Source organism: Pygocentrus nattereri, chromosome 28, assembly GCF_015220715.1.
Source record: "Pygocentrus nattereri isolate fPygNat1 chromosome 28, fPygNat1.pri, whole genome shotgun sequence".
In the NCBI taxonomy this organism is placed as follows: domain Eukaryota; kingdom Metazoa; phylum Chordata; class Actinopteri; order Characiformes; family Serrasalmidae; genus Pygocentrus; species Pygocentrus nattereri.
In genome coordinates this window covers 16,093,437-16,121,434 of record NC_051238.1, presented here as the reverse complement: position 1 = coordinate 16,121,434, position 27,998 = coordinate 16,093,437, and the positions used below count along the sequence as shown (strand labels likewise).

At 39.4% G+C, this 27,998-nt stretch overlaps 1 long non-coding RNA gene across 1 annotated transcript in view; it reads right to left on the bottom strand.

Annotated features, from left to right (window-relative positions):
- Positions 1–2,789: 2,789 nt before the first annotated feature.
- LOC108425045 overlaps positions 2,790–27,998 on the bottom strand; it is a 33,637-nt gene continuing 8,428 nt past the window's right edge. Inside the window, exons 2-3 of the long non-coding RNA XR_001857677.2 lie at positions 6,644–6,786; positions 2,790–3,349 (exon numbers count right to left, since the gene is read on the bottom strand). This is a non-coding gene — a long non-coding RNA (uncharacterized LOC108425045). The remainder of the gene's footprint in view (positions 3,350–6,643; positions 6,787–27,998) is intronic.

Below are 27,998 nucleotides of genomic sequence, written 5' to 3'. Positions count from 1 at the left end.
ATAATAAAGTAAATTTAGTGGTTTATTTTTCAGTGAATGCATGTAGATGCTGTTATTTAAGAGAATTCTAGGTGTGTGTGGGTTATGTGTGGTTCTGTTGGCTGGCTGAGGGCTGGGGGTGGACTAATTGGACACTAAGAGGGATTTAAGAAGTTGTGTTTGAGTTTGGAAGGAGTATTTCTGAAACCTCTTGCCCATCACGTCCCTGACTGACAGAGCTCATCAGAGTGAGCATTACATACTCACACTGTGCCTAGGAGAGAGAGAGAGAGAGAGAGAGAGAGAGAGAGAGAGAGAGAGAGAGAGAGAGAGAGAGAGAGAGAGAGAGAGAGAGAGAGAGAGAGAGAGAGAGAGAGAGAGAGAGAATGTGTGAGAGATGGTGAGTAAGGTTATTAAACTCAAGACCTTTAATCTTCCCATCAGGGTGAATTCTGAGCAGTCTGTCAGGAACACTGTCAAAGAGGAGACCATCACACACACACACACACACACACACACACACACACACACACACACACACACTGACACGCAATTAAGATAAGTGGACAGGGGCATTATTGGAGAGTCACAGAGAGATGGACAGGTGAGGGCAGGCAAATCAACTTCATATGTGTGTGTGATTACGGACCCAAGACGAGAACTAAATTGACCATTGAGAAAGAAAGAGATGAAGAAGAAGAAGGAGAGAGAGAGAGAGAGAGAGAGAGAGAGAGAGAGAGAGAGAGAAAGCGAGAGGGAGCGAGAGAGAAAGAGAGAGAGAGAGAGAGAAAGCGAGAGAGAAAGCGAGAGAGAGCAAGAGAGAAAGCGAGAGAGAGAGAGAGAGAGAGCAAGAGAGCGAGAGAGAGAGAGCGAGCGAGCGAGCGAGCGAGCGAGAGAGAGAGAGAGAGAGAGAGAGCAAGCGAGCGAGCGAGAGAGAGAGAGCAAGCGAGCGAGAGAGAGAGAGAGAGAAAGAGAGCGAGAGAGCAAGTGAGCGAGAGAGAGAGAGAGAGAGAGAGAGAGAGAGAGAGAGAGAGAGAGAGAGAGAGAGAGAGAGAGAGAGAGAGAGAGAGAGAGAGAGAGAGAGAGAGAGAGAGAGAGAGAGAGAGAGAGAGAGAGGGGTACATGCCCTGCATGGGCATAATTTGAGGTGATTTCTGAGAACTTCCTGTGTCATTATGACCTTCCTTAAACTGGTGCCACATAACCAGTCAAAACTGGTGAGCATAATCAATGAACGGTTACAAACCAGACTGGAAAAGAGGTCTTCTGTAAGTCAGTTAAAGCATCAGTATGGGACCAAAAAAATAAAAAGCAACAAAAAGGGACCAAAACTAATATACACCTGATTAAGCTGAGTGTATACCACTGCGCTATATGAACAAACAACTCAAGCTTTAGAAACACACAGTCACAACCACTTTCTCAATACAGGTGCATTAATAAAATAGGCTGTAGAGAGGCCGTATTGTCGTACCATGTACATTGTCTGGTTTTAGCTGTTTCTCACTGCAGCAGTAACGCTGCTGTAGCTCACTTTCTCAGCATGTTTGCTCTGTACTCATGCATGCTGTGTATTATTTTGAATAAAACAGCTTCATTTGAAAGTGTCCATAGAAAGAACTGTAAGTAAGGGCAGCATTTCATCTAGCATGAACCGAGCATTTTCGTATGTGTATGTCTGCACACAATGGTCTATTCAAGCCCACATTCAGAGTCTCCAAAGAACAAGATTTCCGAAAGTGACTTTAGAGGACATTCAACTACAGCTCAAGTAGCCAAAAAGACTTCGGCAACATGAAACTTGAGCTCCTCGGATGCATTAGCTTTGACTGTGATTCCTGCTGTCACTGTAACTGCTATTGAAGGAGACAGATGAGAACAAAACTATGAAACATACTTTACTAACAGCTGTAGAAAAGTGCTTTTCTGACATGGAACAAAACCTGCTTCTCTCCACTGCAATGCTGCTCTTTCCAGGGTAACTAATATAGCATAGCAAGTTAATGCATGTGATTAAAAAAAACCTATAAAAAACTATAATGATTTAACTGTTAAAGTACACTGCATTAACACATGCTTAATTCTAAGGAGGTTACTCAGTACGGTATCTGATTCGATATCAGGGAGTTCTACAAATCATATACCCACACCTGTTGGAGGAGTGGTTGGAACATTTGGAATTTTTTTCATTCATCAAGGTACAAACAATGGAAGCATACCCTCACAGGTACAACAGTGGTTTTAATGTCCAATTGTTTTTCCCAGGTGAACAGTACATATTTGTATCTATTCATAACCTAATGTTTTAAAACAGAACAATAAAAAACCTGGAGATGAGACGAGGTGTGTGGAGTCAGTCCAACCACAGATTATTATAACATGACTAAACCTGACTAAAAGTACTGAGATGTGCCCTTGAGGGGACCACCCCAGTGACAAGAGGGTTACTGCCCCAGTGACAGTTTTGTACCTTTGTTCTGAGAGTGTATGACAAGGAGAATTCAGTTTTCCATGATAAGGGACTTTTCACTGCCGTACACTTATAGAAAATAAAGACACTGTACAGGTACATTTTTGTTAATGAAGGTACAAACAATGTAAATACATCCTAAAAACTACAAGAGTTGTCACTTGAATTGAGTACCTTAAATAAATACATACCTCTTACAGGTAGACTAGAGAGAGAGGCATATTTGACATTTTTTGTTTTCTTACTTTTTATTTTAAAACAGAAAATTAAAATAAAAAGGCTTGGAATCAAGACCGGCTGTATGGAGTCAAGGCAACTATAAACATAATTACGTCCCATAATTAAGCTAAAAATACTGAATACCCTTGAGAGTACTACCCCAGTGACCTGAGCGGTCCCACCCCGGTGAAAGTTTTTAAACAGTGGCCAATTAAGACAAACAAAGCTTTTTTTAAAACTATAATTCATACATTTCTGTTATTCTCGTTGGGTTTAATATTACCAGGGGCCAAAACTGGCTGTGTAAAAGCTGTTGAGACATCTATTAATGGGGAAGGTGCAGAATTGCCTTGTAGCACAGAATTCACTTCCAGTGGATGAAATCAGGCTTGTAATATGGAGAACAATATTAATAAATTGAGTTACGATGACAATATTAAAAAATGGAGTTTCACACACATTTGCAGCACCTGCTCTCATTTGTTCTTTTGTTCCTCATGTTATGATTTTCCTTTTAGCATCCTCTGGTGGTCATTAGGAGCTACAGCCACATCTGCGAGCATGTCGTTTGGATCTTCATGAACACTGGCTTATAGAGGTGTGTCTGCCCCACAGTATGCTGAAGGACAAATCTCCTTAATTTCCTGATTAATTGTAGCTTTTGCCCTCCTGTGTACAGTCCTGGCAACGACACAAGATAAGTAGGTATTACATCCTCAGTAACGATGCATAAAACTGATTAAAGCACCGTTTGGCAGAGTGAGTGGAATACTAACCGGCTTAAATGTGTCTCAATGCACTGAAACACAATGACATTACAAGAACAACGCAGCTGACCTCTCCACTCTCTCCACCACTTTTGTGTCCTCTGTGTGTGTCTGTGTGTGTGTGTGTGTGTGTGTGTGTGTGTGTGTGTGTGTGAGCACTCTCGGATGACCTCAGCAGGTAGAAGGTTTTTTGTGTTAAGTGCTATCAGTCGACTGCAGTGGTTTGCATTATTAATTATCTCTGTGAAAACAGACATCCCTGTCTGCTGGACCCTTCTTACAATTCTAGATACGGAGAACCATCTTGCGTCCACTTCCAAACAAGCCGGTTTGCTGGCGTCTTGATACAGAAAGCATTATTAATGGAAATGAAATGAGAAAAGTAACCACATATTGTGTGATTAATTTTGAAAACTGAAGTTCTGAGTCTCTGTGCTATTATTTTGCCTATTCATCTGCTTGAACCATTATAGGCCCCTTTGTAGTCCCTTCAAAGAGCTTAAAAACAATGGGAAAATCAGAAGAAACCTTATTGCTATGTTGCATCAAACAAGCTTTTGAAAGCCAGACTTTACTAGCATATTTTAAATATAATTTTATTTCATTTGACAGCTCCCTAAATCATGTTTTAGCAATATCATAAAGTTATAAGCTGGCTACAAGGGCTTGTGGAGAAGATATACATTCTCTCACACAATTAGCTCTATGTCTGATAAACCCCATGATAAGTCCATTCAGATGTGGGGCAGCTGTAAAAGGGAGTTGATTTGGTTTAAAACATTTGAGCAATGTTATTATTGCATTTTATTAAATGCATATGTGCATTTTATACACATCTCTATTAGATATGGAGGTTAGGGAACCAGCCCTGTGACCGGAAGGTTGCTGGTTTTATCCCCTCGGCTTACATTCCATAACTGAAGTGCTCTTGAGCAAGGCACCTAACCCCCAATTGCTCGTGGCTAGGGCTGCCCACCGCTCTGGGCAAGTGTACTCACGCTAGTGTGTGTGCTCACTAGTGTGCATGTATGTGGGTGTTTCACTGCACATATGGGTTAAATGTGGAGGTCTAATTACACAGTGCGCAAACACAGTTGGCAAAAATGGTTCTTAAATTTAAAATTGTTCTAAAAAAAAAAAAATGTAAACGTTGTTTTGAACATCTGCCATTCAATGACAAAACCTCATGAGTGGAAATGGTACAACGTACCCTTTAGATGTGGTTAACTGTAAAAGGCTGGGTCAGGGGTCGGCAACATTGAGCTTTTTTACTTTTTCTTGTAGGTACAAATAAAATAATCCTTTGCAATAAAGCTCTGCTGATTGTTCTAACAGATTTAATAATAAATAATCTGAAACGCTGGAGTTAATGCATAACTGCTAATTCATCAACCTTTAACCTTGAAGATTGTTGTGCAGACTGTTGGTCACCATAGCAGTGCAGAGAAGCAGTGTTATGAAAAAAAAATAAGAAAACCTGCAAGATGGCTGCGCAAGCAACCAAAGAAACCCACAAATGTAAGTATTATTTTGCATTATAAAATTACAATAACTATCGTATCATCTCAGTTTAATGTCGTGTCAATGTATTATGGTTGTTTTATTCATAACAAGCACAAAAAAATCACTAAGAGCATGCTAATGTCTCAGCAGCTAGCTAGCTAACCTTCCTGTTTCACCTTAAATAGTCCAGCAGTTCTGACACCTGAAGCGCCAGAATGTAACTGCTGCACCATTTAAGGTGGAGCGGGAAAATTCAAACAAGAAGCTGGGGCATAGCTGACTTCTGTTTTGTATCACCAAAGAATTAGGAGTGGGTGATAATAAATAATTGTTTTATACCCCCTCTTTGAAAGTATATGATGCCCTAAATGTAATGTCAGTTATTCTTTCTCTTTCTCTGCAGACGAGCAGTGTTGCCTACAGAGCAGTGCTAGTAGCTGTTAGGTTTTTAGTTTTTTTTTAATTTTAGGGTTGTCCCATTTTGTAGGGCAAGATTTCAACCACTACCCCTTGTAACTCCAAGGGATTAGGGTGACACTCAAAAACAAGGTCGAAAAAAGAAGAAATGGGATTGAGCCTTATTTGCATAGGCTCTCCAGCTGGTTTCCTGATATGATTAACCTGCAACAAGAAACTGTCAAACACTAAAAGGTTACAATGCTGAAATAAGCCTCTTGTTTGAATTGTCCTTTTCCATCATAAACTGTGCAGCAGTTATATTCTGCCACCTCAGGTGCCATTTAAATTAGAACCAGAAGCTGGTGAATGAGAAGCTGACATCTGCCTTGTAAACTTTAAGAGACATCTTACAAGAAACTGTTCGATTTTGAAGGAAAGTTTCCTGCTAGAGATGTGAGAAAAACAGCTATAGCTGAGTGAAAGCTTAAAGCAGAGCAAGGAAAGTCTGCATTTTCATTTATATTTCTTAGTCTATACCAGAACATTAGCACAAAGTGAGATATATTTTCAGCCAAGATTATTGATGCGTTACTTCGACATAAAATGTTGTGGCTCCTAAGGTGGTTTGATTCTTTTTAAAAGAACAAAGTGGCTCTTCTTAACATTTGGGTTACCGACCCCTGGACTAGTCTTGTAAAGTCAAAAACATTATTTATTTAAAACAACTCTTGTTGACAAGTTATCCTAGATATACTATTTTCATTTTTAATCACAAAGTACAACTGCAAATATTACCATGATAAAACTGATATATACTTTGCATGATACCTACTGCATGTTTCTCGTGAATCTGCAAAAAAAATTGAATTTAAATGGGAGATCTTATCTTTACTCAGGCCATTAACTGTGTTAAAACCAGCCCTGTCATGAGGAGACACTACCCACATTATTAAGGACTTTGCTGTAATTTAGCCTGCCTACCTGTCAGTGTGAGTTGTTTATATGCATCCAAATGGTGCTACATTACAGCAGTTAGAGGGTGATTAAAGTAGTATCGATATTCTGTGACTTCTTAGCCCAGTAATTAATAAACACTTATTGTGTAAAAATATTACTTTCATGGTATATAAACAGAACTTATGGTGAAACTTAAGAAACGTCTGTCTGATTGATGTAACATGTGTGAAAGACATTGCTATGAGAACACGGGACTATCAAATACATGTTCTGTTTGAGTCTGCTTTACATTTCCCCCGCAGGTTTTGCCCCACTCTCCCCCTTATTCTGGTGACGTCTGTGGAAGCACCTTGCTTGCTTATGTTATCAACAGTTCAATGACACATGCGGCTTCAAACCAAATTTCAGACACGTTATTAAAGTGGAGTATCATCAGCAGACATCTGCCCAGAAATAAAATCCACTCTCGTCATCTGCTCTCCAGCTGGAAACCTGAAAAGAGAAATAGATAAAGTAATCTGAGGAGAAACGAGCACTGTAGCTTTTCTGATAAAATGGAAATGGTAGAGTGTTATCTGATCTGACTGTGTTTCTCCTTACAGAGAAAAGATCATCTAAAGATCTGAACCTTAAATAGTCTTATTTTCTACTTTTCCAGTGATGTGCAATTGTAAACACAGATGTAATTTGCAGTGATTGGTTTGAAACTAAGATACTCTTTAGCAGGGCTGCTCAAAATGTGGCCTGTGGATAAAAAGGTGGCCAGTGACACCAAACCCTCACCAAACATATCTCTGTGTTCTGATTAATTGCATTCTTATTATCCTTTAATAATTGTATTTGAAGTATTTTAGAACGAGAATAAAGTGTAATGTAAATTTGAAAACCTACTTACTCTTTATTTTATGTTGTTTCTTCCAATGTGTGAAATACCCCCTTGTATTTAGGGGGACATTGGCTGGCTACTGCATGGTTGGCAATTCTTCTTATGGAAATGCTCTTTTCTAGTTTAGTAATGTACTCTTCTACATATCAGTTGAGATCTTACACAACTCCTCTTTTGTCTTTGGTTTGAGAAAAGACTAACAATTCATTCTTTCTACCACTCCTTACAAATATCATAAGGCATACTGTAAAGCTTTACAGAGATATCCCAGGCATAATTACAGTTAGGGGATGAAGGACCAACTAGCTGAACCAATTTGCTACAGCGCCACCCTGAGGCAGACCAGTGCTACACGTCTGGAGAGTTAAGAATACCAAAGACTCCTTGATTAGGGGAGAAGTAGCTAAACAATAACCTTCCCCTCAATTTATATTTGAGTGTCTTTTCCACCAAATGAACTTCATAATCAATTTATCTTCAGGGACCCGCTGGAATTTAGATTTTGATACAGGGGGTCCAAGAAAGTAATTGGGAGGTCCCAGACCTCTCAAGACCCCCTGTATTATACACCTTGGTTATGTATCTTTTGCCCTCGGACCACTTTCAGAAAACATATCGGCACCCCTGCTAATGTCCAGTATATATTTAAGGCATTAGGTTATCATACACATTTCCTCTGAGATAAATGACATGTTTTGAATCAAATTAAATGCATCATATTACCTACACCAGGCCTGATTAGCAAACAAACTATGCCTTGCAGCAATATTTACAACTGTCTCCTTGAAAGCTTCAGGAGAGCTAGCCCACAGCTAATGGACCATGGGGCTAAGGAGGGCTCTGAGGTAGATTTTATCTAAAGACTGTTGAATCAACACCGACTCAAACACCTGCTGTGACACCCTGATAAACATCTGTTACGGAAAAACACATTTCTGTGTTGCTGTTAGGGTGTTAGCATGTTGGCAGAGAGCTGTAGCTAAATGCCCCATCACTGCACTGCTAATGATCTAACGTCACAGCACTCCAGCAGAAGCTAATAGTGAGATAAAGGTGTTTGTTAGAGGCAGCTATGAGTGTAACACACACACAAACACACACACACACACACACACACACAAAACATTTTGCCTTACACAAGAAATGTCAAGTGTTTGATCTAGTGGAGATCAAGCCAAGTAGAGCAGAAGAAAGAGCCATATTTTGCCTTTTTAACCTGGAAAAGAGAAACTGCCAGAGAATTTATAGTGAGGAAGAACTCCCAACTGATGATGTCTTCTCAGGTGTCAGACATGAGAGGGCGCTTGTGAGCAGGGGCGTCATTAGAGGTCATTATTTGTTTTATATGACAGATTTACAACCTTTTTTTACTCACAGCTATTTAATTGGCTGCACTGTAATGTGCCTCATTCAGAAAAAGCTGAAACACTCCTTATCACATCCACCTGAATGGGAAGCTTAAATTGCTGAATAAGAAGATACATGTACTCTAAATGCATTCATTTTTGTGACCTCAGAAAACAGGTAATTCAAAACAAGTTAAATTTACATATATGGACTGTATGGGCTGGCGAGTAAACAGTACATGTTAAAACTTAAAAATGTTTATGTGCTATAAAATGACTAAAAGAGTAAAGACAATGTGATGATATGTGCCCTTTAACAGACACAAAATAGCATGAACATAAAATGTTTCTATTTCATATTTTTAAAGACTTTGTAACATTACTTTATATATATTGTGAGTGCTAACTGCTTCACTCAGCCAATGATCATCTGATCAGCTTGCCAGTAGGTTTTGGCAGTATTCTGCTGCCAAATATATGTTTTTTGAAAAGTTTTTGTTGACTTTTTACTTTAACACTTCCCTCTACTTTCTCAAAATTAAAAGAAGTTCCTGCATAAATGACTCAAACTATATTTAATGAAACAAGATAATGTTATAATAGATTTTTATTTATAAGCACCCATAAATAAACATTTAATTAAGCCTTTTAGCCATTTATCTCAATTACACTTGCTCTCACTTAAAACTTTGTTGTGTGCTCTCTCTAGTATTTTGCAGTCATGTTTTGGTATAATGCAATAAATAAGTGGGCAGGCTCCCTTTAACCCGGCTCTGAAGCACCTAAGAACATGGACCTCACCATCAGTATCAACAAGCTGAATCAATTATGCTGAAGCAACTCTAATTGAACGACAGTGAGGAAAGATTCCGATAGACTAGTGTAGGATTGTTGTTCTTGATTCCATGAGTGTTCATCTCTAAGCTGTAAAGCCTGGTAAGTGTGATTGTTATCATTTAAAATGTCTGACTGAAGGTGAAGGATGGGCTCCCTGTAGCCATCTACCCTGCTGTACAGGTGAGCGGTACCCCACGGGTGACATAGGTGTGTTGGGTTATTAGGGAGCTCAGCAGAGGGTCTGTGATGAGAGCTCTTTGCTAATTATGCTCCTATTCATCATTCTGTACAGCCAATTAAATCATTAATGTAATTGCCTGATAAAGGTGTGATGTCACTCAAAGAGGCCCTTGTCTGTGAAATATTTATTAGTGTTAATAATTTAAAGAAGCAATTAATGGGAACTACGCTTGGAGGGTCCTTAACCTAGGAGGTGGACGTGAGAGAGAGAGAGAGAGAGAGAGAGAGAGAGAGAGAGAGAGAGAGAGAGAGAGAGAGAGAGAGAGAGAGAGAGAGAGAGAGAGAGAGAGAGAGAGAGAGAGAGAGAGAGAGAGGCATACATGAAAAGAGAGAGAATACATATATGAAGAGAGAGAAAGAAGGAGAAACAGAGAAGGTATCATTCAGTAAGATGCTGTGATGTGATGTAGTCATGCCAATAAAACTGCTGAGCTGAGCTGAGCTGAGCTGAGCTGAGAGAGAGAGAGAGAGAGAGAGAGAGAGAGAGAGAGAGAGAGAGAGAGAGAGAGAGAGAGAGAGAGAGAGAGAGAGAGAGAGAGAGAGAGAGAGAAAACAGTATCCACTGTGGGTTCCTGGATGGATGTTAAATGGTGAGAATGTGGAGGTTAAATACAGTAAAACTGTTGGTATGGAAACCATATAAAGACCCTGCTAAACTATCTAAGTGCTGCCATCATGTGCTGCAGCCTGAGAGTGTGTGTGTGTGTGTGTGTGAGCCTTTCACATGTGGTGGAAATAATCAATTTCTGTAATTATATGCTATGAAATTAGCATTCATCATGTAATGAGCTGCAGCACGATGGTTACTATTTCTCTACATCTCTCGCTCTCTCCCACTCACACACACACACACACACACACACACACAGAATACTAGGACCGAGGGCACTGAATATGGAATTATGGTTATACAATGAACAAATGAAATACTACAGCTCTGTTTAAGTGTATTTTTAAAGCAGCGTCCTCTACATCAAAGCCTTCAGGGATCCGAGCCTCAGCATCCCTCCTGCCTCTAAAAAGAAAGAAAAATGTCTTATTTTTTCTATCTTTTAAGGAAGCTTTTGTGCAGCGATCTACTACAGTACTATTCTGCCAGCTGAAATTATAGATTACAGGGATTCATCTATAAAACAGTAAGGGAATTGATGTAAAAGTCATAAATGTCTGCAAACCCGTCTCTTGCAATAATGAAACGAACCACTTGAGTTAGTGTTTCTGTCCCATCACCCCGTTATTAATCAAGAGATAAAAGAAGATCCACAAGGGAAAGGCATATGTTTACACAAGCAGCGTTTAAATTATCCTGAATAGTTCAGTATGCCTTACTGTATCTCTCTCTCTCTCTCTCTCTCTCTCTCTCTGTCTCTCTCTCTCTAGTTCTGGGAAATGATAATGTCAGCAGGAAGCGGTGGTAACAGCTCCAGATCGATATCCTGCTAATAACAGCACTAGCAGACCAGACTGGACAAGACCACTTTCTCTCATACAAGCTCATGCAAGCTGTGGCAGTGGAGGGTGAGATGTTTTTGTAGGAATGTGTGTGGGTGTGCATGTAGGTACTGACCTTTCTATATCTCACACACACACACACACACACACACACACACACACACACACACACACACACACACACACACACACACACACACACACACACACACACACTATATAATATGTTCCATATATTTTATATAGTATCAGACCTCATCCCATATGAAGAAGCTTGACTGTAATAGAACTAAGCTGCATAAGGCCTTCATAACAACTACATGAACATTTATAAGCACTGATTCCAAGTGGTGTGACATACATACACTGTATGTACAAAAGTACTGGTACACCTCTCCTAATTATTGAATTCTGGTGTTTCAGCTACACTCATTGCTAACAGGTGGATAAAATTAGGCACATATCCTTGCAGTCTCGATAGACAAACACTGGCAGTAGAATGGGTCGTACTGATGAGCTCAGTGATGTTAAAGATGGCACTGTCATGGGATACCACTTTGGTCACAAGTCAGTTTGTGAAATTTCTGTCCTGCTAGATCTTCCCCTGTCAACTGTAAGTCACTAAGCTGTTGACCATAAAAACTCATAGAGTGGGGCTACCATGTACTAAGTGCCATAGAAGAACCACTTTTGGCTCCTTGAAGAGCAATGTTTGAAAAAGAGAGATTTATGAGTGCGAAGAACCCTCTAAATGCTCAAAGAAACTTCACATGATATAAAGACTGTATCCCTCTTTAAGGATTTTTGCTAGAACTCTTACATTATGTAGGGGTTCTTTATACTTTGAAAAGTTTCTTCACACTCATAGATGTCATTTACAAAAATGGTTATGTAAAGGACCATTTACAGAATGACATTTTAGGGGACCAAACATGGTTTCTCTATGACATCACAGAAATAACTTTTTTGGCACCTTTATTTTTAGAAGGACTTTACAAAGGTTCTTCCCACTTTCACATCCCACTTGCAAGAACTTTAAGGTTCTTTATAGAACTTAAAATGGTCCTCCTCTAGCATCACTCATGTGATTACATATCTGATAACATAAATGAGGACACAATGAAATGCAATGACAATTGCTGTAGAAAATAGTGTCTTAACCTAAAAAGTAACTTAACTTAATTTCCAGTAGTAGAAACAAAATGTGTATCTTATGTTATGTTAACTTATTATTTGAAGTTCAAGAAAACAAATTTATTTACTTAAAGAAAATGTGCCATTTTTACAGTGTTCTAATGAAAGTCACAAGATACTTGATATTCCCCCTTCCTGCGCTGATCTCCTAGTTATAAATAGTGGTGATTAAGTGTTAGGATGTTATGCTGAAGTAGCTAGTGCCCCCCACTGATTTCTTCATTAACCACTGTGCTTTTCCATTTCCATTTATAGCATTTAACAGATGCTCTTAACCAGATCGACAAGAAGTGCTTTGTCTATCTAGAAAAAGTATCTTTGCTAGTTACCAATAGATTAGAGAGAAAGCTAGTCCTGAGCTCAGATACTGCTAGAAACAAAAAGTCACTGTTGATACCAAGAGAAAATGGAACAGAGTTGAACACAGAGCAGTGCAATACAATACATAAGTGCAGTACAATACATTACAATCAATACTTAATTCAGTGCTCGTTTAAGTGCTGTGTAAAGAGATGTGTCTTCAGTCTGTGTTTGAAGACAGCAAGAGACTCTGCTGTACTGACAGCCAGTAGGAGTTCATTACACCACCTTGATGCCAGTACAGACAACAGTCTTGAAGCTTGTCTTCCATGTGCCTTTGAAGGATGGCGGGTCAAGCAGAGCTGTACTCGAAGCTCGAAGGGCTCGTGATACAGTTTAAGATTTCACCATTGCCATCAAGTAGGTAGGGGCTGGTCCATTTTTGGCTTTTGTAGTCAAGCATCAGGGTTTTAAATCTGATGCGTGCAGCTACAGGAAGCCAGTGAAGGGAGCGCAGCAGTGGGTTGATGTGGTTTTCTCAGGAAACAAGCAGCATCCTCCTTTCCCAGCAACCTCCATATATAGCAGTACTTCTTTTCTTTTTTTTTGATTTTTGTGTTTTTTCCACAGAATATGGAATTTGGCCTTCACTTCCTGGGATTTACTACAAGGTTTCTGCACTTCTATTTGTCATCATTAACCCTCACATTTTGTAGATAAGTCGTTGGTCAAAACCTAAATGGGACTCCAGAGCATTTCCGACCTTACACACACAGCACAAGCCAAGCCCACAAGTGTTTCTCCCAACTACTTCTAATGCTACCAACAGACTAGTTGAGCTAATTTCTTTTTGCATTTGTTAAAGTCCAGACATAATTAATCTGTCTTGTTCTCCATTTGTTCATTACAGGGAACAGTATGTCAGTCTAATGCCAACTTATGGCTATACGTTTTCATTGCTTATTAGCTACAACACTGTGAAAGAGTCAGGAGATGAAACATAAGTGTTTTTTTCAGTTTTCAGCGCTTAAAAATAAAAAACATTTATTTAACAGAAATTTATACAGAAGCCTCAACAACTAAAATATAATACCACGTTATTCAATAGGTACTGTCCACTCTTTGCCTTTATTACAGTTCTTTTTAGTTCTTTTACAGGTCATACTTTCAGTTTTTCATAGAAATCTGTAGGAATATTTTTTGGGCTGCTGAGGTCCAGTTCATTGTTCTAAGAAAAGCAGCAGAATTCCTGTTTGATTTGCAAATTTTCTTCTTTGTTCTCTATTGACTTTTATCAGGAAGGGCTTCTTGAAAGCTACACATCCTTTCATAGTGTTTCACATTGTTTTCTTGGTGTTGGGCTGTTTTCTCAGGGCAGCAAGCTGGTGCAGTTTGATTGCCTGGCCAGGCAAACGGGGCCCTTTCTGTGCAGGGTTTGCATGTTCTCCCCATGTCTGTGTGGGTTTCCTCTGGGTGCTTTGTCTTCCTCCCACAGTCCATGCAGTCAGGCCAAATGGACATGCTAATTTGCCGCTGCGTGTGAGTGTATATGTCTGTGTATCTGCCAGCACCTTCTGTGACCCAGAAGGATAGTGGCTTAGAAGATGGATGGGGTGGTCTTCTCGCAGTGGAAGGACGGACAGAAACACTTGTGAACTTTTTCGGATCAGAAACAAGAGTGAAGCTTGATTCTCTCATCTCTCAAAAGATCACAGAGCTTTAAGCTCTGTTTATCTCATGGTGGCAGTTTTGGTGGTCTACCAGGTCTTGCACAGTTAGGAGTTCTATTTTCTCTACATTGTTACTCCAATCTGAGCTCAGTTTTGGAAGTGTCTGTTTTTCACTTATTTTCCTTTTTCTTTGTCTACACATAGAATATCTTACATCCCCTTAGTAGTGGGTCCTGAGAAATTAAAAACCTTGTACTTAATGGCCGTTTTGACAGAAAAATAAATAAATGAAAGGTGGTCTCCGAATTCTGCAAAATAATGAATGTTAAGCTTGCAGCTCTAGTGCAAAACTAAAGGCACAGAATATGTCTTGGATGACCAGCTACACTTGAGGTGAAGGGAAAGTTGTATAAATGTAATTATTGGCTGAACTGTCATTTTAAGCTCTCATCAGGACTTGAGGATGAGGAGTGCCGTGGCAACAGAGGATGGTGCGTGTGTGTGGGATGCCACTGAGTCACCCTGGAGACACTCCATCTCCATCCTCCTCTGCTTGAAGGCCCCCGCAGCCTGCCAGGGCAATACCACTTATTAAATTATCATAAAAGCACCACGCTCAATAAAAAGAGCTTCCATTCGCCAGCCCTAATGGTCTGCAATTTTTATTTCTCAAATGAAGTTACGGCCAATAGGAAACCTTCGGCCCCTACATGCCCCCACTCACCCTCCTCATCCTCTCGCTCCCTCTTCATTAAGAGGATCGCCAAGACTGTGTGAACGGGGGTCTAAAGTTTACTCGCCTACGTCTGGAAGACTGACAGCCTGAAGGTCTGCAAATATCATAAAGAACGCTTCCAATTTTAATTAATAACCACAATTCAGCACACACACACACAGAGAGAGAGAGAGAGAGAGAGAGAGAGAGAGAGAGAGAGAGAGAGAGAGAGAGAGAGAGAGAGAGAGAGAGAGAGAGAGAGAGAGAGAGAGAGAGAGAGAGAGAGAGAGAGAGAGAGAGAGAGAGAGAGAGAGAGAGAGAGAGAGAATGATTCATTTGACCATATGTCTGCAGATCTGGGAAGTTAGAGGTTTGTTTTTTTTTTCTTCAAATAAATCAACTTTTATGAAAACAGCTTTGCTTTACATTAAACATTAAATCTTCAAAACACTGAAAAACAGTTGTTTGGATTAAATTAATTTAAATATGTGCATCTGTTGCACATGACTAAAATATGGTGTATCAATACAGAGTAAACTCAGATATGGAAAATGTGTTGATGTACTGCATATTATATCAATGTGTAATAATTTGAATCGAGTAAATCCAAAGCACTGTTTTTTAATACAATTGACAGAGGTGATTGGTTACTATACTGAAATGTCTTATGCTTGCAGAGTTGCCCTTTTGTATTTGAGATGTGGCCCGCTTGCTCGAATATAGCTACCACATACATGTGAATCAAACACCTGTCATGTTTTGGATTCTCACATTCATACACTCTGCACTTCATTACAGGGATGTGTAGAATCCGTCTTATATTTTTGGAGTTACAATTTGGTTGGAGTTTGTATGTGTTTAGTCCAAAATATATCTGCTCTACAGGTGGCTAAAGGTTACCAGACACCAGATGCCATTCTTCCTGAGGATCTCTGGTGCTAGGTAGGCAGAACACAGCTATAATATATAAGAAGATAAATGCAAATTTTATAGTCAAGTTCATTTTACACTTACTCATAGATTTAATGGAATAAAACTTTTACTGCCAATGACGAAGTTGTTTAGTATCAGCCCACAAGCTCTTCATTAATGCACTTTTATCCAGCTAAAAGGCATGAGGTGATATACAATATGTCTAGGCTAAAAACAGCATATGCATGTTTATCTTAAAGACTTTAGAGTGACACACTTCACAGAGTCAGTTTCAAACAACATGCCGTTTACTATGGATTCATAATCATGGTCTGGGTTTATAAAACACAGTAAAGGAGTTTGATGTGGTATGTAAACACTGAGAAAGTTTCAAAACATACCATTCACTCCTTACAGTCCAAATATGAAAACTTGTAACATTGCAAAAACCAATGCATTTGCATATATCCACCTACTCAACATACAGCGGCTTAGCCTTTTCCATTTTGCCCCACCCAGACTAATTTTGAATGAGGCACAATGCAAATCCAATCAGTCTTAAAGTCGGCCTGTTAAAACTGACTATATAAGCGTTTCACCTCAGATTTTTGAATGATGTACGATATAGGACAACTAATCACAACAGAGATTGACATGTACAAGTTTTAAAGGCATTATAACAATCAACTTGTCTAATTCTAAGGGACAGACGTTGGAAAATAGTCACTGAAAATGAATTATAGCTGTTTTTGGCATAAACCCACACAAATGTTATAAGTGGACATTACTTGAAAATTTAAATGCAGGAAAATGTAGAATAATTTAATGCAGCACCACTGTCTCTGTTGTCAGCCATCCAGCGTGTTCAGTGTTGTTCTTAATTTTTTTTTAATAAAGTCAAATTCAAATATGAAATTTGACAAATACAATACAAATTAATACAATATCAAATACAATACCTAAATTGATTCTAACTGTTGTAAATCAAAACATGATTGGTTAATTCCTCTGTCATTCTTAATTCTGTTAGTGGTTAATCTGATATGTTAGACCTTCAGTTCAGCTCCTGAAGTCCTCACCAATCTTGGCTACCTAGAAACCATGGGAAAAATAAATCCAGAATGATTAATTTTCTTTTGGTGTTTCAAGACTTTGAACCCTTTAGTTTTCAACCAAAACTTTATGAATCAAAAGTACGTAACGGGGAGCGAGGAGGCGGATGCATATCCGGAGATAAGCAACTTTTATTATGGGCAAATCCAGGGTCATAGTTTAAATGGTCCAAGGTCATAGAGCCAACACGGATTGATCGGGGGACAGACATGACAGACAAACCAGAACAAACAACAGTATAAAGACCAATACAAAGACCGGCGACTAGACAGGGGAAAACACAGGCTTTAAATACATGAAGAGGCGGAAACACAGGTGGAAACAATCAGGGGTAGAGTCACGAAACGAGGGGGATAGATAGATAGATAGATAGATAGATAGATAGATAGATAGATAGATAGATAGAGAGGCTGTGCAGTGAATGTATATATGTGCGTCAATCTGCTGCACAGTGACATTGCAGTATGGATCAATATCCAATCACACCTGCATCTCTCAGCTACAGCACATGCACTAATACATACATATACACACACACACACACCCACACACACAAATACACATCTGCCTCTTCCAGACACATGTACAAGCATAAAACATCATTAAAGTTTCACATGTACTCTTACTTGCTCCCTCTCTCTCTCTGTCTGTCTCATATTAATGTAAGCAGAAGCATTTTTCAAACAATATTTTTCCTAATAGTGACTTTCCCCATAGGCACTCAGCTAGCACAGAAAGTTTGTGGTTAAAAATTTTAAAAGCTAAAATAAAGGATTAGGTGTAGCTTCAGGTTGAAAAGCTCATGAAATTTTTGGTCAAATAAAAAATTGCAACACTAGAATTTAATCTCTAAAATGTACCACACATGACGTGCGAGCTGTAGTTCGATATATATAATGCATACAGTTTGAATTTTTTTTTTTTTTGAATAGTGTTTTGACTTCTGATTCATCCAAATTATACTTATTTCTAAACATATAGCCTTTCACACATTAAAAACAATTAAAGAAATGGTTTGGTAGTCAAACAGCCATGAAACAGTGTCTAAATTTAGCTCCTTTAGTTTGCACTAGAGCTAAAATCTAATATAGCCAACAAACACTGCGTCAATTGTCACCCAAATCTTTTCTGCAAATACATCCCCAAAACGTCTCTCCACCCATTCAAACCACATCTGTGTCTTCATTAAAGTTGTGCAGACTTGTTGATGTGGTGTGGAGCTCCGTTTGACTAAATGTGATCTATACAAAATGAACTAAATTTCACCACCTAGCTGAATGCAGAGGGCAGCCACTTCAGATAATAGGCAACACAATTCCACCTGCTCTTCATGTGTATGCACATCATTCACTCATTTTTCTAGTCCTACTATATCATCAACCACATCAACAAGTCTGCACAATCTTAATGAACACCTGGATGTGGTTTGAGTGGGTTTAGAGAAGTTTTGGGAAGTATTTTCAGAAAAGGTTTGGGTGACTATTGACTTCTAGAATTTGTTAGCAACGGTAGCCGTGCTGCTCCAGTGAAAAAGTAAAGTAACGAAATTTGGGCTCATGTCTCAGCTGATCGATTACATCTGGGGTAAGTTTGAACGGGTCCAGAGAAATTTTGGGGAAGTATTTCCAGAAAAGGTTTGACTGTTGACTTCCAGGGTTTAACAATGTAAGCCTTGCAGCTCCAGGTCTAAACTATCCATCCATCTATCCATTTTCTAAGCCGCTTCTCCGTCAGGGTCGTGGGGTGCTGGAGCCTATACCAGCAGTCTTCGGGCGGAAGGGACTGCCTGCCTGTCTGCAGACTGTGGGAGGAAACCAACACAAACACGGGGAGAACATGCAAACTCCACACAGAGAGGACCCCGGTCACCCGGCCGGGGAATCGAACCCAAGCCCTCCTCACTGTGAGGCGACAGCGCTACCCACCATGCCACCGTGCCGCCCAGGTCTAAACTAATAAAACAATTTGGAAACACCTGCAGTAGCTCCATATACACCATTGTCAGTTTCACTAACGTGTTGGGAATGAACCTCCAACCAAATAATATCTGGTCAATTTTAGCCCTGTGGTAAAATAAACTGACCAACGATGAGCAGAATAGAGGGTGGCTGACAAATTGTACATGGCAATAGGGCTACAGTGTGTAATTGTACACCTATATAGTGACCTATAAGGAAAATAGACCACATAAGGTGGCCAGTGAGTGTAAGTCCAAGGTGGGTGTTTCCAATAAACTGGCAGCTCAGAGTACAATAATATGGATTAAACAAAGGTAACTCTGTGTCCTCCTAAAGTCATGTAGCATCTCAATAAGGGCAGAAAAGTGCATTGATGATCTCTCCTTTCCATTCGAGGTTTGAGACCCCTCTGGGCAGTAAGTCAATGGAGAGACAGGTAAGCTGAGCTCAATTGGCGAGTGTTTGCCGGAGGATGGGAGGAACTTAATGTTGACTTATTAAGAGTGTAATGGACAGAGGCAGGAGCAGTAATCATGCTTTGGCTGATTGATCAGCACAGCTGTGTGATCGATGGTCCGCGTTTGGTCCTTTCACTCTCCAACGTATTGTAATCGGTCTCAGTAATTAAAAGCCTTTGATGGAGGTATGGAGGGGCTTCACCAGGCTGTAGAGAAACACACAGACAGCAACACTGCAGCACTTTCTCTCCATGTTATTTACTTAAAGGTGATTGTTAGTTAAAGGGCCCAAACCATGGAAAACACCCATAACCATATTTTATATACACAATATAAAAGGGTTTAAAACAGTATATAAACACTGCTTTAAAATGTTTTATTCCTCAGCTGATACTGTCCTATTATTTGTGATGTGACAAAAAACATTTGTGATGGATTTCCATTCCAAAATGCATTAAACTTCCACAAATCTTCTTTCTTCATTCTTAAAATGTTTTATATGTTAGTTTTACATATGTTAGGTGCTCTTCTTTTTAAGCATCTTCTTGTTACAAATGGAAATGCAGCATTTTGGAATAAACTCTTTATTTGTCTGCATATTAAGTCTACAGCAGCTTTGCTCCGCCCACTGATGTTGAAGTTATAAGGAGTGTTAGTCAGCCTTGACTGCTTATTGAATGTGACACAAAACAGTGGATTCAGATAGAAGAGGTAATCCATATTTATCATGGCTTAAAGGCAGAGCAACTGATTCTAATGAGTAAAGACAGAAAAAAATGATGTAAAAATAAATTATGACCAACCCCCCCCACCCCATAGCCCCTAACAACAAAAACACCTTTTAGTCTCACAAGGCCATGGGCCAGGCTTGATGAGAACATCAGGGCCCAACCATGAGACATTTTGGGCTAAATGTGGTGGGGTGGCCGCACACACACACACACAATGTGAAATCTATACACCAATCCAGTGCCACATGTAGGCAGAGCTCAAGACAGCAGGTGATCGAGTGCTTGTCAACATTATTAACGGACAGCAAGCCAGTCTTTAGGCTATGGATGCATTTTTTGTTAACATGGCTTAAAGATCACCTTAAAAACCTCAGAATAATCGTGTAGATGTGCGACGCATGTGCAGACAACACATTAAACACCACCACCACCACCACCACCACCACCACCACCACCACAACCACAACAACAACAACAACAACAACAACAACAACAACAACAACAACAACAACAACAACAACAACAACAACAACAACAACAACAACAACAACAACAACAACAACAACAACAACAACAACAACAACAACAACAACTACAACAACTCTCATGGCACCCTAGAATTTCTGCTACATCATTGGCTTCCTCCTTGCTGTGTGGGAGGTTTTGCACCTTTAAGAGGAGAGCTGTTTTGCTATTGTCCAACCTCTTCCCCCCTACTCCCCCCACCTTTGCGCATTCACACTGTCTTGTCTGTCCTGCTTTGCCTTTAAGGGGAGAGAGGTTTTGCTAACTGCGATCTGCAGAACAATTGTCCAACCTCCAACCTCCTTTCAACCCCCCCACTTGCACATGCACATTGCCACCCTGCTGAATCTTCCTGCCACCCCTTTGCCACTCCTGGTAAAAATATCTAGATAGTGTCAGATGGTCAATGAGTCTATCTAATGTGACAGCAAGGAAGGAGAGAAAAAAGGTGAGTAGATGTACGCATGCCTTGCGTACAGAGGACACAAAGGAGCTGTTTGCTGACTTCAAGCAAAGAGTCACTTTCTTTTTCATTTCAGTTCAGTTGATAGTTTGCAGTGGCATATAGTTTGGCTTGAAAATTTGTGAACCCTTTAGAATTTTCTACATTTCTGCATTAATTTGACCTAAAACATCAGATTTTTTACACAAGTGCTAAAAGTAGATTAAAGAACCAAATTAAACAAATGAGCCAAAAATATTAGACTTGGTTCATTTATGTATTGATGAAAATGGCGTGTCATGGCATGAACAAAGGCAATTTCTGAGGGCCTCAGTAGAAGAATTGTTGATGCTCATCAGGCTGGAAAAGGTTACAAAACCATCTATAAAGAGTTTGGACTCCAATCAAGTCAGACAGATTGTGTACAAATGAAGGGAATTCAAGGCCAATAGAGATCACACCAAGAGCAAGGCGTGTAATAGTCCATGAAGTCACAAAGGAACCCAAGGTAACTTCTAAGAAACTGAAACCCACTCTCACAGTGGCTAATGTTAATGTTCTTGTGTCCACTATCTGGAGAACACTGAACAACAATGGTGTGCATGGCAGGGTTGCAAGAAAAGTTGCTACTCCCAATTAGAACATTGCTACTGATCTGCAGATTGCTAAAGATCATGTAGACAAGCCAGAAGGCTATTGGAACAATGTTTTGTGGATGGATGAGATCAAAATTATAACATAACGGTGGTAATATCATGGTTTGGACCAATTTTGCTGCATCTGGGCCAGGACCACAGTATTTTTCCAGTTCTGACTGTAATATCTGCATTTCAACCACATAGTCATCCCCAGTTTGCATTTTTCTCTGGACTTCTTTTGTGGGTATAAAAGCACAAACAGGTCTGGTCCAGTTTAGCCTTGTTTGTATCACCTGATAATGAGATTTTGAGGGCTTTTCATAGCTGAAACTATTTATGTATGTTATGGTGTCAATTAGACAAATAGTGAGAAGCGGTTATAACAACAAAATAAGAAATGTTCTGTGAAAGACTGACATTAAGTGTGCGATGCTCTCTATTTTTAAAACTGTTTGGATTTTTATAATTATGAAGTGTAACGCCAGGCTTACTTATACTTGTGCAACAGTCCAGCACCAAAACCTTTTCATGGTGTCCCCAGATGTGTGTTCTTGTATTGAAATCACGTCCCCTTTAAACAAACTCACATTTTTGCATGCCTACTTTTTTATTTATATAGTTACACTTTTACATTCTGCCTTACTTTTTGTTTCAGAGCTAAACAGTTATTGTGCTGTTACTTTACAACCTTCCTGCACACTGATGGATGCACTTGAGTGAACAGACATAAAAACCACATACACACTTTTGACTCGGGATGCATAATGAAATCCAGTGGCAGTCCTGCAACCAACAACGCTATTTTGGGACTGTAACCTCATGAATTTTAAGAGGTTAATCGTCTCTTTCACTTTGGGGAGGGGAAAAAAAATGTAAAAAAATCACATTTCCAAATTGATTTTCTACTTGACATTGTGGGTGTGAGGGGGGTGTGATTTTAATGGTTTGACACATGCCCAGTATTTAGAGGAACGTCCTTGCGTGCTGTCAACTGCTCTCTCTCTCTCTCTCTCTCTCTCTCTCTCTCTCTCTCTCTCGACCCAGCCACAAACTGCATCTATTTACAGCTGCTTCTCTCATGCAGGGGGCTCTTAATTAATCCAAGATTGGAAAAATTAATTTAGCTGTGGGGTAGCTAATCAATATCCATGTCCTAAGTCCATTAAATCTCTGTCTGTCTCACTCACTCTCCCTCTCTCTCTCTCTCACAACCCTCCCATCCCCCTTGGGATTTACAAGTTGATTTTCCCCCCAATTAATCATAAAACCTCTTTTACATCCTTTAATGGAGGTCAATTAAATCAATAGACTCATTATGAGGAGAAAGGAAACACACAATCACACACAAAGATGCAAGGACAGATGCGGACACACACACACACACACACACACACACACACACACACACACACACACAGAGTAAAGAGAAGGGAGTCCTACCTGCTCTTATCTATGTTAGCTCAATATAATTCTTAAATCTGAGATTAGCTACGAGGGGCACCCTCACTAAGGTCCATCTTATTGCACAAAATTCTAAAAAAATACACATGGAGCCCGAAGATATGTCTCATATTGTATTCAACAATAATAAAAAAGAAAATTCATTTCTATAGCACTTTTCACATACCCAGGAAACAGGAAAGTTTTGAGGTAGACTTTGAAGGAGAACAGAGTTGAGCAGTTGCTGAGAAACATAGTTCCATAGTTTATGGGCAAGAACACTAAGATCTGCCCTCAAAAGTGGAGCGTTTAAAGGCAGGGACCACTGCAGGAGGCCCTGGGGGGTGCTAGACTCTTCAGGACCTTAAACGTCAAGAGAAGGACCTTGAACTGGATGTTTAAAGAACTGGGTAACCAGTGCAACTGACAGAGAATCAGGCTGATGTGAGCAGTTTTTTGGAAGCGACACGTAATCTTGTGAACTGTGAACTGTAATCTTGAGAACTGTGTAGTCTTTACGCTGTTACACTGTTAGAAATGAAGGTTCTGTGCAGGAACATTTTTGTTCATCAAGGTGCAAACAATGTAAATGTCCTCTTAAAAGGTACAACAGCAGTTTAAGGTCCAGTTGTGAACCTTAAATAAGTTTTTCCAGGTGAAAAGTTCCTTTTCATGAACTAATGTTTTAAAACAGAACAAAAAAAAAATAAAAATCTTAGAGACGAGACACGGTGTGGGGAGTTAGTACAAGTTAGAAAATATAATGTCAATGGATTATGGTACAATTAAGTTCCCTGACTAAAATGTACTGAGATACCCTTGAGGGCCCCACCCCAGTGACAAGAGGGGTACTGCCCCAGTGACAGTGAGTACCTTTATTTCTAAGAGTGTACCAGTGTACAGCGATGACATAGCATTGGCAATCATGTATAACAAATGGAATTTTTTCCACCTAAAACTCAGCAAACCAAAGGTTTTGAAATATGAAACATTTTAAAGTATTTTATTGATGTGGCTCATAAACAGGTCTGCACAGAAATGTCTGTTTAGACCTTTGCTGAGACAAACAAGAGCAAAACTACAGCAGATTGTAAGGGTGGCAACTGCATGTCAGCTGTAGTGGCAAAAAGTCTGTGTCGAGATCTTGATTGCCTCTGGGACAGACCTAAGGCAAGCCAAGGACTTTACCTGCAGTGCCTATTATAATGGATGCTACATCAACACACACGCACACATGCACGCACGCACACACACAGGACAGGGGAAGACAGCATTCTCATTTGATTTGTCCTTCTGACACAAAATAACAGCAGATTTTCAACACCAATATTTCTTATAGACATCCAGAATAGTGTGTACTGATTTTGGTGAAGTGATTATGCATTCTGTGTTGAATATGATCTCCCGAGGCTGGTGTGTGTAAATCAGTGAGACTTACTGCTGCTGCACTAACTGAAATGCAACTGCGTGGCAACTGCACATTAGTTGTTGTGGCAAGAAAATTCTCTGGTGAGACCTGGATTGCCACAGGGACAGACCTGAGGCAAACCAAGCCCTTCACCTGTAGGGCCTATTATAATGGCCACTCTATCAACACATACACTCACAGAGAAGGAGGGGAACTCTAGTGACGTGATTTTGGTGAAAAAATTCTCACAATACTAAGTGAGAAGTAAGTTTTTCTCTTAAGAAGAATAATAACAAATAAAATTAATAACAAATTTATTTAAGAATTGTAACAGCTCTTTCTTTCTCTACTTTTGACAGTCCATTGCGCACACCAGTGTGGAGGAGATGCATGATGAGTTTCCTTCTCGTAGTACATTTAAAGGCTTTGAATGGACATGTGACACCTTAACCCTCTGGGGGAAAATGTGGCTGTCGAACAGAATTTAAATGGCCCATGGTTTCTGTTTTAGAGTGTGTTACAAGCCAGTGCATTGCAGTTTCTCCTTTCACCTGATGGTGGCAACAGTGCTACAAAATGAGTGTAATGTGCCGCACTGCAGAAACGAAGTTAGCTAATGCTTAAGAATCTTTCTTCTCTGACTAAACGTGCAACTTCATTTATTGAATGACATTCTGTCAAGACTGCAGCCATAAAGTACAAACTTCATACTGAAAACCGTCAATTTTGGTGAGATGGAAGTTTTCCAGGCAAAGCAGATGCGTGTGCCTCATACGTCAAAAGACTGTAGTGAATTCCACATCGTGCATGGAGGTTACAATAAATAAACAGAGGAGGAGAGCGAAGGCAAACTAAAGCAACTGCAAGCTACCCAGGTCTCACAGCACCAACTCATTATCAGAGCAAATTTGGTAGTTTTGTAAATATTTAACCCTTTAAGGTCACACAACAGCACTTACCGATCCAAACTGCTCTGAGAAATCAAACAAGAAGCCTTGTTCATCTTTTATACAGTGATAGGAAACAGTAGCACACAGAAAACTCTTATTGCATGTGGTGATATTCTGAAAAAGTAATATTTTTTAATCATCTGTGAATTAAATTTTGGCCCTCAGGTATTTGAACATGGTACAATTTGGCCCCCTTTGAAAAGTTGGGACACCCCTGCCTTAGACCCTCCTCTTTTTAGGCACTGCTTAACAATGGTTGTGTTCATTTTCAACTTTGACTTTGGTTGACTTGGTCATTATAAACTGCCGATGACTGCAGGAATAGGGCATTGTACAACATGTAATTAATGCCATCTCTTTGGGAGAGGAGATAACAGATATGAAGTTCTTAGAATAAAAACGCATCATGCTTGTCATCACAGATCCCAGCCAGGCAGGGTGATGTTTGGATGTCACAAAGGGCTCCTGCAGTGGATAGAGAGCAACTAAAGCACCTGCAAAAACTGCAGCTGACTTGTACCAGCAAGATATTAATACCATGTAACATGGTGACATTCTGAAATGCTGGTGAAAGTTCAACATAATCTTTAAACAGCATGCATAGTTCTAAGTCCGGCATGACATTAAGGCAGCGCTGCACAAGGGTGCATTAAGTCAACCACAAACCATATTAAACCAATTGACCAAAGACTGACACGACTCTCAACCAATCACTGCTTGTCAATCATCAGCATGGCAGTTTCTCCATTCAGTGATAGAAAACTTTAGAAATTTCAATGCAAACCTGTAGTGTCGTTGACGGAGGGGGCAGTAAATTGCTCTGAATCATTAGGCTGAGGGTGATACTGGTGAAAATGTCATTCAAACAGTACTCTGAACTCATTTTCTTTTACCATCAATCTCCATCAAACAGCACAATGATAATAAGTGAGCCACACCAGGGTCTAAGTATGTAAAATATGTCTTCCTTAGCACAATACTAAGGCAAATAAGTCTTATCTTTAGCTTTAGCTCATCTACAATAGCAAACACCATCACTGAAAGCCTCCTTAAGTGACATGAAAACCTGCTGTGTTCATTTAGTGGCTATCAGACTTGATGTTTCCACAATTCATTTTTCTTTAAACTGATTACATTTATATCTTCTCAATTGTCAGATGTATGCCAGTATTGAAAATGTATAACATTTATAAATATTTATTAATCTTTATAATATATTTAATATTTGAAAGCTATTTGTGCTGCTGGACTTTAGTCTGTTAGTACAACTTCTATAGATGCTATGCTTCAGTACTCTTCTTATATTTTGTCCCAGCAATAGCCTTAGCTTTTCCCTTCTTCTATAAAATTACGCACTACCTTTTCATAGTCTGTGTTTTCATGTGTGGTGACATTGTAAAAAATAAAAATAATAAAAAAGGTCAACATTTTAAGGCAGCCAGTAAAGAGTAATTTCAACTTGACACAAACAATTGAAGTTGAGCTTACTCTTAAACAAAACAGTAAGTATGGTTGCCTCATTATAAGCTGCAAATGCTTAAAACAATATGTTGGATTTTACTCCTGTCACCAGTTTGGTGTTGCTTATTTCCACTCACAGGGTGTGCCTCCCCCTGCCCCCACAAAGGGGAGGTTTAATGATTTCCTCTATACAGACTTCTGACCTTGGAGGATCTGAGCTTTGAGAAGATTCAAAATTTGATCATCTCCTGATGATTGCATTGTGAGATTGTATTCATGATCTCTGGGTAAATGTGCACTTAGACAGTTGCATTTTTCTGGAACCATGAAATTATATTAAAAGGTTTAATGTTTAAATGCTAACAAATGAATTTGAATGTATTTTAAGTGAAGGTAAGCATAAGTTACACCCCTGCTGGTACAAAGAATTCCACATTTATGTTAAGTTCATATAAGGAGGATGAGAAGAATGAAAATAATGAAAATGAATATACTGTCTGATTAACGACTATATACAAAATAAAGAAACACAAGTATACAAAAAGGGCCCACTAAAAAAAAAATCTAGTCAAAAAATGTTGAAGCTTGTGGAGGTTGTCCAGTTTGTCTCAGTCGTTAAAAAGTAAAGTCCAACGCTGGATGCTGGTGTGTGTGTGTGTGTGTGTGTGTGTGTGTGCGCATAGCTTCTTTTTTTGTTTGGGATGAATCTCAAAAACAAAACAAACACAAAATTCTCCTGCTTCTCCTGTCTCTGTTCATAAAGGACAGACAGATGAATTTCAACATGTGGTTCTGGCTTGCCCTTTTGGTCTCATTCACAATCCAGATGTGTGGGTGTGTGTGCAAAGATCCAAAGAAGAATTTCACAAGTAAACCTTAAGCAGATGTATTATAAAATTGTCTTCGCAAAGTTAAAAAAAAATACTAACTGAACACTCTACTCATTAACATCTGACCTCCATAACAAATGACCTCCATTACAATTCTAATCACCTTACAGCAGAAAATCTTCAATTGCTCTATTAAAT